The 5,225-nt window shown below is 35.5% G+C and overlaps 1 non-coding gene across 1 annotated transcript; it reads left to right on the top strand.

The window, feature by feature from the left end:
* The first annotated feature begins 1,222 nt into the window (after positions 1–1,222).
* Positions 1,223–1,294, top strand: TRNAM-CAU. The gene has a single exon. It is a non-coding gene; the product is annotated as a tRNA-Met (tRNA).
* The last annotated feature ends 3,931 nt before the right edge of the window (positions 1,295–5,225 follow it).

Here is a 5,225-nt window from a genome sequence, read left to right as displayed (position 1 = left end):
ATCCAACATCAAATAACTTCTCAAACAAGATTCTCTCAACCATTGCACGACAAGTTAAGAAGATTGAAGAAAAAATTAAGGAAAAACAACAACAAAAGAAATAAAAAAAAAAAAACTATTGCAAATATTAATGGTGTGAGATTCCCAAAAGTTGGGGAAAGTTCTTTTGTTCATACCAGCTATTTTAGACAAAGTAATCAGTCTCGGCTCAACAGAAGAGGCACTTGCTCTTATGGAAGAAAAGCTAAACAATCTCTCAATTTTGATAGAACCTTAAGTAATTAAACTTTTAGTGTCATAATGAACCAGATGAGAATGACCTCAAAAATTTTTAAAATGATTTCTCGTAAGAAGAAAAGATGCCCAAAAAACTAGACCTCATCAACAAAATTGTTAAATTAGAGGACAAAGTCCAAAAAACTAGATGAAGAAAAATTGGTATCCTAAGCCCTCTTTTCCCGATGTTCCGTGCGAAGAAAAAACTCAAATGACTCAATCCACCTATGAAGGAACATGCATACATAAGTGGAATATAGATGGTCTATCCGGTCATCTAGTCATAAATGTAATCAACAAAATGTTGATGGGAGCTAGCGCCTATAGGGTTCGAGGTAAGTTTGACCACGCTATTGCTCAAATTGTAACTTTTGGTTTCACAAGAGTACTCAAGGATGGGTTGGAGAAGCATATCTCCGACAAAGAAAAGCAAAGGATACTCAACCATACTACTATAGAAAAAGAAGTACAAATATAAAAAGTGAAATTGGAATATCTCAAGTTATGGAGAATGATATAAGTGTTGAATAGCCATTAATACCCTTTTATATATTGTCTTAAAGTTTGTCGTAGGGAAACTAGAAATCCTTACTGAACGTTTGAGAAAATTCTTATGATTATAAAATGCGAAAAGTTAGCTACTTCTGATGGTACAAAGATACAATTGTAACTAAGGTTATGATAAGATATGATAGTACCCTTTAATTATGGATGATGCGCTTCATTGAAGGACTTCCAAAGTATATTTTTCAAAGGATAACTACCGCTCTCAATGAAGAGTGTAAGCATAAGATTCCTTGGAATGAATTCACTTATGGTGATTTAGGTTATGTAATAGCCAAGTCAACCGCTAGCAAATATTGTCTACTTTGGCCTGTTACATATCGTCGTGAGTCTCACGGTTTTAAAAGCATCTGTTAGGGATCAAAATGATATTAATTAAATAATCAGAGTGGCGCAGCGGAAGCGTGGTGGGCCCATAACCCACAGGTCCCAGGATCGAAACCTGGCTCTGATACCAACAATAAATAACATTCCCCATCAATTACAAGGTCCCTATAACTTGAATACTCAAAGACAGGAAATAGGAATACTCATACTCAAATATTATATAACTTCTCGTTTCACGAGTACTCAACCTCACCTTCAACCTAAGGATCAATGATATTAATGAACTCTTTTAAATACTCTATGGGTGCTTCGGCACCTGCAACCTCACCTTCAACCTAAGGATGTGCTCACCAATAGAAGAAAGTTTGAAGAATTCAAGGTGGTACCCATTGAATGAAGAGTGTAGTGCAATAATGAAAAATAAGATCCCACTAAAGGAGAAAGACCCCGGTTCATTCATAATTCCCACATCAAGAGGAGGGAAGAAGCTAGGTCGAGCATTATGTGATTTGGGATCAAGCATTAATCTAATGCCGCTTTACAAAAAGTTAGGTATTGGTGAAGCTAGACCAACTACAGTGTCACACTAGCAGATCGATCTTTCACTTATCTAGAAGGAAAAATCGAAGATATCCTAATTCAAGTGGACAAGTTCATATTTCTAGCAGATTTTATCATTTTGGGGAGACTATTTTTGAAAACCGGAAGAACATTGGTAGATGTCCACAAGGGAACTATAATGCTGAGAATGAATGATCAACAAATAGAATTTCATATGAATGACAACATGAAATATCCAACAGTAGTAGAGGAATGCTCAACAATTTATAAATTGACAGAGAATCCAACAACTGATAGCTGGAAACAACAACAAGAAGAAGACAACAGCTGGAATAATTGCACTACACAACAAGTAGAATTGGAGAAAATTGTAAGAGTTTTTTAATCACTGGAATTAGAGGAAAGAATAAATTCATCAATGAAGTTATCTATCGACACACCCTTGAACTACATCTTAGAAGAACTATTTGACATATGGGAGATAGACTTCACGAAATTATTCACACCCACGGTAGAAAGGAGAGTTTCGAAGGGACATCATTTCTTTGACAATGGATAACTAAAAAAAATGAAAAGAGAAAGAGGGAGCTAGTCACAATTTGCAAGCAAATATATGAAGCTCCGAGTAAACCAAGTTAGTTTTTCTTTTCTTTTTATTTATGCACTTATATAGTTGTTTTTAAATAGCTATCGTCACTTTCTTTAGAATGATAATTTTGTAGATTTTATTTTACTTGTTGTCGTGAATAACTCACATGCCCCAAAGAAGTTATTTTGTAGATGAATTAGGGGGATTTAGATGTGGTTAGGAATGCAAATTTCAGCATATAAAAGAGACTAATTACACTTGGTGCATGCTAGGATGTGATTGATGACAAATATTATTCTCTCGTAGTGCACGTTGCCACATAGTTGTCTTGTTCATTTTCATTTGCATGTGGTTTTATTTCATTTTAATATTGTTCACTTTCTCATCCACTACATGCCAAGGAACCACCACCAAAGAAATTTTTTTTAGGAACATCCTAAAAGATTTTCTAATCCCCCAATGAAAGAAATTTGTATGGAAAAGAGAAATGGACAGAAAATAATCCTTCTACATTCTCGGGTAAGCTTGAAATGTTAAGAAAGGGGTTGCTAGACATCATAGCTCACATGCAACAGTAGACATACAGCAGTAGTACCAACAGCTGGACTGATAGCAGATTTACAACAGCAGTATTTCCAAGTTTTTTGATAAAATTTTAAAAGAATGGAGCCGCAGAGAATCTTTACGATGCCTAAAGATAAGGGAATTCTCTAAACACACCCTTTACAATCTTATTATCTTATTTTGAAGCACGTATTCATATTTTGTTGTCTGTTTTTGTTTTGTTGATTGCATATAATTTTGAAAGATGTTCATGCATGCACCTTAGAAACTACATATAATTTTGAAAGATTTTCATGCATGCACCCTAGAAACATGAGCTTTATTAAATAGGGTAATATGGAGTAGGGATGTTTTATGCAAGAACTAGGGATCTAATATAGTGCTTCAATGTGATAAATAAAATAGTAAGGTGAGAGGTGTGTTTCCTTAAAAACAAAATATATAACTCGAAAAAAAAAAAGTTGAGGAAATTACAGCTTAAATGTAACGACCCAAAATTTTCTACTTAATTTAAGGTCGCTACCATAAACATTGAATGCGGAAGACTTCATTTAAATTCCATAAAACATGACCTTTAACTTAAAACACAGCCATGAACTTACGTGTTTCGAAAACATCTTTAAAACGACACAACAAAAGACCCGAAATAAAATAAATAAGCGTTTAAGTTTAAAACATCCTATTCTATCCTAAGTCTAAGAAAATAAATACCACTATCCTATGCATGTGCCATGATCTTGAGTTGCGATGCCGTCGTCAGCCGTATAGGAATGCCTTGCCTTAACCTGAAAAATGTAGTAGCACATGGCTTGAGTATTTAAAGAAATACTCAGTAAGTGACCCCACTATTGGGGTTAAATGCAACAATCACATGCAATAAAATGATGGGACCTATCTTTCGTTTCGTTTCGTTTCATTTCATTTCGTTTCGTTTTGTTTCGTTTCGTTTTGGTTCGTTTCTTTTTTGTTTCGTTTCGTTTCGTTTTCCCTACAGTGTAATCCTAACAGGTAATCGTGGACGTGTACCATATACTCTACACGCAGCCCATATGTGCGAGTATGGGCTCACCAGCTAGTTCGCACACCGCTGAGCCACTGTCCCTAGCCGACGGGCATGCTCTGGGGGCCCACCGGGACCCGTTAAAACTAAAACTGTCACGGCACCGCTATGCAGGGCATAATGATCGTTGTCCTGCCATTTAGATGTACGCGTCCGTACCCTCGTGATGGGATAGGGGTATCCTCCCAAACGCATGTTCACACAATATGCATGAGGTCCCACTAGTCCTACAGTCATCATTTAATGAACATAACTCCGTGTCACGTTTTCATGCTTACATGTCATTCTCATTCTCATTCCGTTACATATCATACATATTCCTAGCGGGATTATGTATCATGCAATTTATCGTATTTCATGTCATACAATTCATTCAGTTACATTCCAATACTCATACAACAAGCCATAATCCTACAAGGGCACACATCGTCACATGCATTCATATCACATAAACTAAGCAGCATAAATAACATACATTCACGTTCACATGATTTCCTACTTAAGCACAATAATCTAGAATACAATGTATCATATCATAACCAAGTCATAACGTAAACACTTCACAGTCATATCGTTCTCTAACTTACCATAGCCTTAACGTTCTTATACCTATCACAGACATATCATTACGTGACGTACCTTAGTCATATCGTCACAAGAACGTACCCTAACGCTATCGTTCTATCAATCTATCACAAACCTATCCCCTTCTACCCATAACCTAACCGTATTCTTTCATCAATCTCTCCTATCCATAGCACTCCGGTATGTAACCTAACTCTAACGTTTCATGAATGTATCTTACTCCTATCGTTACATTTCGTTTTGTGCATCCTTCTCGTACCCTATCTCAAACATATCCTTGAGCACATCGTACCATAATTATTATCATACAAACCACATATTATAACATAACATAACATATAGGAAGCATATCGATCCACAGACAATTCACACATATCAATATATATGACACGTACAGAACCACAGGGCACGTGTCAACATCAAATATAACCATGCCGATAGTAAAGTCACTTACCTGGATAGCTTAAGTGATATGAACCAAGAGACATCAATCATACAATATACTTCAATGAAGATGTGAAGAAAAGGTTGTCAAAATTATCAAAAAGATGTTTCAATTCATGCTACATTGAAGAAGAATGAAGTTTGATTGTTGTAAATTTTGGGTGGGTTACAATTTAGAGTAATTTAGAGTTATTGTATTTTAAGACTTGTTATTTAATTTCGGTTACATTTACATAATGGCTAATTATGGCCATA

This window comes from Cucurbita moschata, unplaced genomic scaffold (assembly GCF_002738365.1).
Source record: "Cucurbita moschata cultivar Rifu unplaced genomic scaffold, Cmos_1.0 Cmo_Scf00070, whole genome shotgun sequence".
In the NCBI taxonomy this organism is placed as follows: domain Eukaryota; kingdom Viridiplantae; phylum Streptophyta; class Magnoliopsida; order Cucurbitales; family Cucurbitaceae; genus Cucurbita; species Cucurbita moschata.
Note: the sequence above shows the minus strand (reverse complement) of the source record. Positions and strands in the feature narration are given on the sequence as shown.